The sequence below is a fragment of the Gracilinanus agilis genome, chromosome 1 (genome assembly GCF_016433145.1).
Source record: "Gracilinanus agilis isolate LMUSP501 chromosome 1, AgileGrace, whole genome shotgun sequence".
In the NCBI taxonomy this organism is placed as follows: domain Eukaryota; kingdom Metazoa; phylum Chordata; class Mammalia; order Didelphimorphia; family Didelphidae; genus Gracilinanus; species Gracilinanus agilis.
This window is the reverse complement of record NC_058130.1, coordinates 79462797-79474717: the sequence shown is the minus strand read 5'-3', so window position 1 is coordinate 79474717 and position 11921 is coordinate 79462797.

Here is an 11921-nt window from a genome sequence, read left to right as displayed (position 1 = left end):
TTTATTACTTAAACAAGTCACTGCATTTCCCTGGGACTATTTTTCTCATCTGTAACTAAATGGCCTCTGAGACCTTTCAGTCCTGGATCTATGAGCCAATACTCTGAATTTTATAGCATTTAAGTACTTAAAGAAAAGCTAATTGATTAAAGGGAGACATAAATGTAATACTATAATGTTGGAAAACTGCAATGTACCCTTAGAAGACTTAGAAAAATCTAACAGAGAGAAACAAAAAAGACATTCAAGATATGACTGGGATTTTAAAAAAATGGATATAGTTTATTAATGAAAATTAGGGAATGTGAATTGAAAGCATTAGCCATGTTTTCTACTTTATATTTCAACTTTACAAAAATTAACCACCTACTAATGCATACAAATTAATAAAAACATAAATATTAAATATGTTTTTATGGAAAAACAAAAAATAATAAAAATGTATATTTGAGGAGAATATTCAAGACTAAAAATAAATTAATAGAATTAATATAATCTTTAAAAACCCTCTGTGGGATAATGAACAAATTAAAGGAGCAAAAGGTTCTTCCTTATTTAGGTATCAGTACAATATTTGTTTTATAAAAAGAGTTTGAAAAAACTCCTTCATTACCTATTATTTCAAATAATTTATTAAATATTAGAATTAGTTGATCTTTAAAAGTTTGGAAGAAGTCACTTGTGAATCCATCTCATCCCAATGTATGTGTATGTGTGTGTGCATGTGTATGTGTGTGTTTGAAGTTCATTCATGGCCTGTTCAAATTCTTTTTCTAAAATAAGTTTCTGTAGATATTCTATTTCCTCCTCTGACAGTCTAGGAAGTTGATATATTTGTAGATATTCTTCTATTTATCTTATATTGTTAAAATTACAGGCATATAATTGAACAAAATAATTCCTAATAATAGTTTTAACTTCATCTTTATTCATGGCTTATTCTCTCTCTTCATTTTTAATGCTAGTGATTTGATTAACTTAAAAAAAATCATATTAACCTGCTAGAAGCCAGCCAGCAGCTCCTGGGGTCTGGAAAAGGTGTAGGGTTTAGGTGAAAAAGGAGAAAGTCAGAGACACAGTGGATTTCCAGAAGCTGTTTTGAGAACTTCCTGTGAAATTTTTATTTTTATACTTTTCTCTCACAGTCATGCAAATGCTGGGAAAATTTACATTTCAAAATCAAAACATAGAAGAACTCAAGGTTATACCTACTTGCATGAGAATTGGCACACAAAACTTATTTCTAGAATATAGATCATATTTAGTCTAAGGTTGCCAAAACTCTACTTTATTTAAGTTTTATTTTTTTAAAAACAACCTTCAACATATTTCAAAAGTGGATTAGAATGTAAGAACCCTCAAATTTGAGGGGACAAGTCTAACATGGGAAAGTAGTAAAGCGTGAGAATGTTTTGGTTTCATAGGGTTAAATTCAATGTGAGAAAGGATTGAGGCAAAAAGGTATTTTTATTTTGCCAATCTGTGACCTTCAAACTCTAAGACAGAGAAAAGAGCAGCTTCTGTTATTTTACTGAGGGTGTAATTATTAACTCATCAAATGCTTGTTTATTATAGAGTCTTAAAGGGAATTCTATAAGGAAGTTCTATAAATGGATCTCTAGAAAGAAATTTTACATCTATACTACAAAACTTGAGGCTATCCTAAAAATGTAGAATGTAGTAATAAAAAATGTTTGTCAGAAGAGAATCACACAGAGGGATCTGATTGGGTATCCATTCATCCTGTGGCCTGATTTTCAGACAATAGGGATCAATGTAAGGCTTTGCCATTTACGTTGACTGGATGGATCCTGATGAAGACCCTTATTTCTCTGAGGAGCTCCTGGCATTAACCAATCATTTATTTATTTGGTTGTTTGTTTCTTTCATAAAACTAACTCCAATATTTATTTATTAATTCAATGATTTTCTTACTTTCAAATTTATTGATCTCATATTTAATTTTTAGGTTTACAATTTATCATTTCATTTTAAAAATTTGTTCTTGTTATTTAAATTGCATTTCCAATTCATGATTCTGTTCTTTCTCTATTTTATTAATATAATCATTAGAAATAAAAATTTTCCTCTACATATTGGTTTTGCTGTAGGTTTTAGTATATTGTCTCATTTTTATCATTTTTAGTGAAATTTTTGTTTCTATGACTTGTTCCTTAACTCACTCATTCTTTACAATTATTTTGTCTACAATTTAATTTTTACTTTTTGTTTTTATGGTCCCTTATTATATATCATGGTCTGAAAATGATGCATTTAATATTTCTGTTTTTCTATATTTTGCTATAAAGTTTTTGTAACCTAATATATGGTTAATTTTTATATAGGTACCATATACCTCTGAGAAGGAGGTGTAATCCTTTCTATTCCTGTTTGATTCTTTCCAAATATTTGTCATATGTAACTTATCTAGAATTCTTTTCATCTCCTTGATTTTTTTTCTTATTGTTTATTTATCTATTTCCATATGTAACTCATTTAGCTTTTCCTTAAAAAATTGAATGCTATAACATTTGGTGCATATAGGATTAATATTGATAATGCTTCATCATAGTACATTATAGTATAGTATAATATAGTATTGTAAAGTATAGTACTGTACTTTCCCTTACTCCTTTAGTCCCTTAAAGGAACTCTTAGTTCCTATCTTATCCCTTCACATTTCGGTTTCTCTTTATATTAAGAAGACTTTAATTTTCTAGTCATATATGTGGTTCCTTTTCCCACCCAGAACTGATGAGAATAAGCTTCTAGTACTACAATCCCTCCTCCCCTTCCTCATCTTCTCTGTGAGAATTATTCTTCTCATGTCTGTTTTATATAAGATAATTGTTCCATTTTCCTCTTCCTGCCTTATTTTATTGTTATTTTTAGGTCATTGACCTCAAGTGTTTATATATATAAACATTACTCTTTCATACTACCCAACTAATAATGTCATTATTAAGGATTATAGATAACATTTTCTCATATAAGAAGCAAACAATTTGACCTTGTCATGTCCCTTATAATTGGTCTTACATGTTTACCTTCCTGTGATTCTTGTAGATCAAATTTTCTTCTAAGTTGTATTTTTCTACCCATGAATAGTTGAAACTCCATTATTTGTTAAACATCCATTTTTCCTTGTGTACCTATGCTCATGTTTTCTAGGTACATCATTCTTTGTTGTAATAAATAAGAAAAAAATGGTCAGAAAAGAAGATAGTCCAGTAATATGAAAAAAGTAGAAGATTCACATGACAGCTTATATGCTTCAGTGGTATCCTCTCAATATCATTAAAAAGTAAAAGGGATACATAGGATATTAGGTAGAATATTTGGTGATAACTTTATGCGGATATATGGACACAACTTAAACAGCTTGGGCATGCAGGGGTGATTTATCTTTGGGATTACTTGAGTGAATAGTCAAACTGATGAGATGATTGTTAATTAAGTTGAGAATTTAATAATATGCTGGACCAATGAAGTGAAAAAGAAAACACACACACATAATAGTTAATTTGGGTACTAAACTATCAAAACATTTTAGTGAATAATGTTGAGCTTTTATTCCTGAGCCAACCAGTCAATGAACAACTATTAATTGAGCATGAATTCTGTGATGTACTCGGGTCCAAAATAGCTCTTTCATCATTTTTTCCACTAGTTAGTGTACATTTGAGAAAATTTTATATCTTTCAAAGATGACTAATATCAAGATGATATGCATACTACGGTAATAAGCATAGCATTACCAGAAGTTGATTTTAAGGGGCTATTTATTGCTTTATCCAATTATCACTGACTATCTAACATATATTGTTAGCAATGACTAGCCTGTATTTTTCATTCAAAGTATTACTATGAGAGTTCCTAATACCATGCAGAGAAGAAAGCCATGATTATAAAAATAGTTGCTATCAACTCATGAGAACTTTCCACTCCTCTTCTCATCTAGCTGAAAGCTCTCTCATGGTCCATTCAAACTTTTTCAAGGCTCATATTTGTGCCAAACAAATATAAAGTACCTGTGATTAGTTATCACAGTAGTGTACTATAGATGATAACTCTGAAGATACTTAGTACTGACATTCAGTGCGAAATCACTCTTCAAAAAAGATTTATCACAAAGGAGCAGTAAAATGTAGGAATGCAGTTGTAGTTCTTCACGTATTTTTTGCCACATAGAGTAATAAATAGATGGTTAGGAAGTAAAGGCAGTGATTCTAGATCATATTCTTTTTTTCAGGATTTTGGAAGTGAAAAGGAGGAAATTGATATTTTAGTTTGTTTAGGTGATCTGAATGTATTTGTAGGTTGAAAGACTGAAGTCAGTAAGACCATAAAATTGAAAATCCATGAGAAAGAAGGAATAGTTCATTTAGGAAAGCCATAGAAGAAATGGTGGATCATGTATAAACAAAGAGATTAACATTGAAAAGAAAACAATCATCACTTCCTCTAAGACTTCAGAGAAGAAAGTAATTTATTTAAAAGGATATCCATCAATCCAAAAAGCCCATCTTAAGTGCCTACTCTGTGCTAGCTAGTGAGCTAGGTGTGGGAGATCCAAAGGCAAAAAAAGAAGTTAACAATAATCTATTGTCTGTGAGGTCCAATGATCTTTTCTCAGGTTTAAATGTTGTTGATTCCTCAGAGGCATTTGCCACTCTAGAACCTTTCCAACTGAAATTTATTTCTCCTTCAGGAGACTGTAATTATGATTAAATTCTCTGGAACCTGAATCTTAATTTTATAATTATTTATTAATTAGCAAAAAAGTGGGCCAAAGACAGATAGACAGCACTTCCAGATACTTGCTATAAGAATAACTGAGGAAGTCCAGAGCAATTCTATATTGGTGGTTCCAGGAAAAAAGAGCTAAACTGATTTCCACTCCATCAATTTATGCCATTTGTAATGTCCCTTTCTAAAGCTTCTCTGACTGGAGGACTCAGACCTCAATTAGGACAAGAGGTAGAACAACATATGACATTCCAGGATAGATGTACAATATATGTGCATTTTTATCCACATGAGTGTGCCTAAATACTTCACCAGGCTAGACATTTATTGTTTACAGAAAAATACCTTGCAGTCCTTAATGAAGGAAAAAACATATAGACAAAAAAAGGGAGCACTCCACCCAGGGCTTCAGAAAGATACAGTTTAAGCTTTAGCCCTTACATCAAACTGAGCTTTAAAATAAAAATTGGGTTTTGGGATATGAAAAAGGAGTACAATTTAATATTAACTTTCCACATTGTGAAGGAGTGGTCAGACAGGGGGAGAAGCAGACAGAAGAGTGTTATGAAAGCTTAGATTAAAGATATTTATTAGGGAAAAGATGATGATTGACAATGTCAGGGACTGCTGAGACAAAGAGTATGAGGAGGTTATTGGATATAGCAATTAGGAGATCACTGAAAACTTTGGAGAGTAATGCTGGTTGAATTACTGAGGTCAGAGAGTTTGACAAGTTAAGAAGAGTGAGAGCAAAGAAGTCGAGGTGCTAGCTACAGGTCTTCTCAAGAAGTTGATTTAGAGAAAGAGAGGTTTTGGAGGCAATCTCATGAAACTCTATTTTACAAAAAAGGAAAACAGGCTATCAATGGTTAAATGACTTTCAAAAGGTCAAAGACATTAAGTAGCAATATAATATATATTTTTGATAAAATTATCTTGTAATATGTTGAAAGTCTGAAACTTGAGAGTACAAGGCATTCTTCACTATCATTTTTTAAATAGAATGTCCTTTAATAATCTTGCTTTTTCATTTTTCCATATGCATTTTATTTTGATTTCATGTAATTCTGTGAAAAAAACACCTTAGTTTTTTGATTGGTATTGCAGTAAATGTACAAAAAATAATTCACACCATGAGTTCAAAATACTAAAAAAAGTGAGTCAGTTGAGAAACATGTTTTAAAGGAGATGACAGACTTATACAAGTCTTTTGTCCTTTCCCTTCCAATAAAATGAACTTCCCAATAGACCTCACAAATCACAATTTTTCCATTTCTTCCATTATTCAGAATTTAATATCTGGCATTGTGATTTCCCTATATGCCTTTCCACCTATGAGATTGTAATTTCCAAGAGAGCAGGTACAATCTCTTAATGAATTTTATTAAACATTTCCACCTTCCCTCTGTCCAATCCTCAGTTCTTTGGAGGAAGTAGAATACATATTTATAAGGAGACAACTATATCCTAAGCATTGTCTTTAGCTAAAAACTCTTCACAGTGGGGCATAATAATCATCGATGGAACTGAACTGCCTTCTCTCTGGATCTCACCTACAGTATAACAAATATACAAATATCTATGTCTTCCTATTTGAGGATTTCTAGAAACTTAATGCTTTCGGAATTATCCCATTCTTATGAATAGTTTTAATTTTTAATAATATGTCTGTATAATTAGAATCTGTTACTCTAAAAACTATGATTCCCAGTACCCCACTCTCCTTATCACGTTAAGAGCTGATGTAGGTAGGATATAAACTTTGTGTACTCCCTTCTCTCCCTCTCTTCTCTTCCTGTGGTGGCAGCTGTGGATGCAGGGTTTTTTAGCAGGTAGAAAAACTTAGTTACATTTTTTATTTTGTTAGATAGTTACCCTTTTATTCCTTTACTTCTAGTGATCATTAATAAACTTTATAAATTATAATACTTTGAGTATTGGATATTAATTTAAATCCTACATGTCCCCATGTTAAGTAAAATCCTGCCCTCCTGTAATGTTTATACTTAGCTATTCTTGGAGCCCAGATGAAAGATCTGCCCCCTCCATCTCATGTTTCTCTCAGCTTCTTTAAGATTCATTTATAGATTCTAAAGTTTAAAGCAGAACTCTTGGATATTACATAAGGTTGCTATGGGTTGAGTGAATTTAAGGAAGGGGAAAATAAACTAGTATGATGCCAGCCATCCTTTGACACAAGAATTATCTTAGACTTAGAAATGATTAGTTCAAACTAGTTTCAAAGTTTTTATTACTGTAGTGTTTACAAATTTTTTAAAACTATTTCTTAATACAGTTGATTTCCTTTGTAATCCAATTTATTTTATCTTATGTATTTAAGAACTTTATTTTGAGAAGGAGTTGGTAGTTTTCACCAAAGGATCCATTATTTAAAAAAAGTTTCAGAATCCCTACTCAAATTTATATTGGTTATATAATCTTCCCTGAAGAATCATCAGGAGCTGTCTGAAAGGGAGAAAAAGTAGATTGTTCAACCTCCTTGACTTCACAAATAGGATCATCATTCCCACAGACAGATATTTTAACATTGGCCTTCTGCTGTGAGTGAATCAACTGAGATTTTTTCTCCAGGGTCACATGATTTCAGACCTGTTTAAGACATTCTGTCCAATTCAGCTGAATTATCTTTCAACCAGACTCCTTTCAATGTTTCCTGATTGACTTGTGGCTCCTGCTGAGTGATAGGCTGATTATGACTGTAGGTTCTCTATTATGAAGCTGGCTTTATCTCTTTTTCCTGAACTCTATTCCTTCTCATTTCAACTTTGCATTTTCAGTTCAAAAGTTGTCCTATTAAAATCTAGATCTGGATCTTCATTTTCAGTTCCTGCACTGATAATTGAGAAATCATTAGTTACTCTTCTGTAGCTGTCATGACCCATTGCTAACAGCTTTGCTGCCTATCCCCTTCTCCACTAATAAATAAGTGGTTAGCTAAGTACAGTGGTTGGCATATTGTAGGTGATAAACACAGGTCTATTGATTGATTGAAGTTATTCCTATTGTTTTTGTAAATAATTATATCATAGCTGGCACTTTATTCTCTAGAGACTTTATAACAAAAGGAGACAAACTGTCAGTCTTATGAAAATGACATCATTTATGATAAAAAGATATGCATTAAGAGTTCTAGAAATAGAAATAAATACTGAATGTTTGAGGCCTGTTTTAAATTATTCTTAGTTTTATTTTATATATTAGAGGAATGAATATAAGCCTCCAAAATCATAGAAAGCCATCACAATGAATAGGATATAAATAATAGAAATAGGTAGAGATCACATAATACTTTAATGTTTTCAAAGTGCTTTATATATCTCATTGTTTTTTTAATAACAGTCTTGTAACCCGGAAGTTTTGTCTATTATTATTAAATTAGTCTACTAAATTACGAAATGAAGTCTCAGAAAGGTAAAATGCTTTTTTAGTGTAATACAGCTAGTAAACTATACAGCAGGATACACTTTCACATATTTACAATTCTGATCCCAAATTACATATTATGACACTTAGTTACCCTACAGTTACGTTGGTGAAGGTGTTGCATGGGTGCCCGCTTGGGCCAGAGAGGACTGCTCCATTTCCCCTCTACACAACCTGAGGATATTTTTCATGTGCTCTACCATTCTTCCCAGAAGCTGAATGCAAGCACTTCCTCCCTCTGATGCCTGGAGTAATGTGGTAGGGGACTCACTGGAAGATTGAAAGTGCAGTTTGGACATGCAATCTCAAAAACTTTCACCAATGCTCCTCTAGAGTATGAAGCAAGTAGGTCAGATTTATTTATTTACTTTTAGATATTAAAATGGCTCGGATGAATGAAAGTGGTGAAAAAGTAGTCCAATATTAAATAAATATTAAAGTAGCCTAATATTAAATAAATAAAAAATACAGTAAATAATGTTTGCTATGAATAAATAACATATATGTAATATATAAAGAAGGTTAGCCTAGACAATTATCCCATCCTTCTTAAAATAATTGACAAGACATTATACCCTGGGGCGGGGGATGGCTATGTAAAGTCAGGAACTACCCTAAGGTGTTCCAAATTCCTCTCCAAAGAATATTAAATAATATCTATAAATGAATTCTAAAGTGGAAGAACAAACAAAATGACAGGGTAAAACAACTTTCTCCTACAACAACTTATAAATTCAGCAGGAAAGGTCTGTCTCATTGAGGTAAGAATAGAAATTAATTCAGTGCAGGTCACATCAGCACAGACAAAACCACTACAAGCTGCTCCCTTCACATTAGTAACAGACCTTGGGGATGATTGAATCATCAGTGGTTTTCAGAGGTATCAGACTATAGAAAGCAAGAGGGTTGGAGAACAGAGATTACAGTGGATCTTTGACTGGCACTGAAAGGAGAATTCTGTTGCAATAGTCATAGTTTTGAGGATATCCAGAAAAAAATAAGATTAAGGTAAGAAAGATATATTCACTGAGAGAATAGAGTAGGCACAGGCAGAATAGGATACATTATCTCCATAAAAAAAGGCACAAAAGGGCATTTACAGCAGATGGGGGAGAAGGAGTAGTGGTAGATAACACTTGAACATTACTCTCATTAGAACTGGATCAAAGAAGGAATAATATACACACTTAATTGAATATAGACATCTATCTTACTCTACAGTGAAATAGTAGCAGAGAGGGATAAGAGAAAGGAGGCAGTCAATAGAAGGAGAGATGGACTTGGGGAAGTGGTTGTCAGACAAAAAAGTACTTTTGATTAGGGCCACAGTAAAAGGTTACAGAGAGAAGAAAGAGAATAGGCTTCCAGGTTAAGATGGCAGCAGAGTAAAAAGCAGCTGCTTAACCTCTTGTAACCCACACATATAGATCTCCTCAAGAGGACATAAAAACAAATCCAGACAAATGAAGGGACCCCACAACAGGGTGAAGCTTTAAAGATATGTGGAATTGGGGCATTTCATTACTATAAAAGGGTGAAATCGCTCTGACTAAAAAGCAAGCTGAACAACCCCCTAACCTCCCCCACCTACAGTGCCAAAGCCAGCGCACAAGAGTTAGAGCAAGTTTGGGGCTTTCATTAAGTCCTTGGCAGCTCATCAGGGCCTGCTCCTGTGAGCAGCAAGACTTAAGACCTCAAGAGGCTAAAGAACTGGACTTTGAACACAGACCTTGAGCTCAGGTTCCAATGCAGTGAGGACTCAGTCATGGACTCAGACCTGGACTCAGGTGCACACTCGGACCCTGAGCCTAGGAGCAGACCTTGGGTGGGGACCCAGTGCAGAGGGGTGCATGACAGTGGAATCAGCACCCAGAGACTGTTAAAGGGGCTTCAAGCAGAGGAACAAGTAAGGGGACCACCAGGAGGCTTGACCCTGTGAACAACTAAACCTGAGACCTCAGGAGCCTAAAGAGAGCAGACAGACCCTGGGTGTGAGGATAAAGCTGAGAGGGTGCCCAGCTAACAATGGCAAGCCAGTTAAAAGAACCCCTAAAGAGAAAGATCAAGAAGAAATCTTTAACACTCAACAACTTTTACACAGAGAAAATCCAGACAACAGAGCAAATAGCAGAGGAGAACAAACAAGTAATCATATCCAAACCTTCCCCAAAAAATGAAAATTGGTCACAAGCTCTTCAAGAGTTCAAATCTGAGATCATGAGAAATATGGAAGAGATTTGGCAAGAGAAGTGGGAAATAGCTCAAAAGGAAATTAACAGGTTAAAAGAAAGAAAGTCCCAATTAGGGAAAGATGCCCCCAAATCAAAAGAATTGATAAGCAAATTGGAGACCAAAATCAAACAGCTGGAAAACAGGATAGACCAAATCGAAAAGAAATATCAAAAGGTTATAACAGAAAACCAGTCTCTACCAGAATTGGGCAAGTAGAAGCCAATGATCTCTCAAGACAGCAAGAACAAAGAAAGCAAAGTCAAAAGACTGATAAAATAGAAGAAACATGAAATATCTCAATGAGCAATTGACAGATCAAGAAAACAGGTCTAGAAGAGACAATCTGAGAATCATTGGTCTCCCTGAAAAAGGAGAAATTAATAGAAATTTGGACTCCATACTAAAGGAAATTATTCAGCAAAACTGCCCAGAAGTTCTACAACAATAGGGCAATATAGACATTGAAAAGATCCATAGATCACCCTCTATACTAGACCCTGAAAAGGCAACCCCCTGAAATATAACAGCCAAATTCAAGAGCTTCCAAGGAAAGAAAAAAATCTTACAAGAAGCCAGAAAGAGACAATTCAGATATCAAGGAACATCAATCAGGATCACACAGGATCTGGAAGCCTCCACACTAAGAGACTGCAAGGCTTGGAATATGATATTTAGAAAAGGCAAGAGAACTGGGCCTACAACCAAGGATCACCTAACCATCAAAACTGACTATATACTTCCAGGCAAAAGTATGGGCATTCAACAAGTTAGAAGATTTCCAAGTATTTGCACAGAAAAGACCAGGGCTAAATGGAAAGTTTGATATCCAACCACAAAAATCAAGAGAAACATGAAAAGGTAAATAAGAAACAGAGGGGAAAGAAAGACAACTCTTATGTCTAAATTCGCCTCTTTAAGGGCTTTAATAAGATCAAATTATTTGTATTCCTATATGGGGAAATGTTAGGTGTAATCTTCAAAAACTATATTCACTATTATAGTAATTAGAAGAATTATTCACAGGGAGAAGTTGGAGAACGAAATGGTCTAAGATGAGACAGTGTGTCGAGAGAAGAGGAGGGTGAATAGTAGATGGCACCAAGAGAAACTTGAATGAATAAGAAAAATAGGATATTCTATTACACACAAAGAGGGCATGGGAAGTGGAGGGGATGAATACTATTATAAGAAAGAGAGGAAGGGAGCATTAAGAGGTAATATTTAAACATTACTCCCAGTGGAATTTACCCTGAGCAGGAAGAATAGCTATACACATTGGGATATAGAATTCTATCTAACCCTACTGAGAAAGTCAGAAGGGATTAACCAAGGAGAGCAGGGGAGTGGGGAGGTCAAAAAAGGGAAGGTAGGAGAGGGGGGAGGGAATTCATTAGGCCTTAAAAATAAAAAGAAGGGAATAATAAAGGAGGGGATGGAAAGGGAAGTTAATCAAGGGAGGGGACAAGGGGGACTGGTCTAAAACAAGCCCTTGGTTT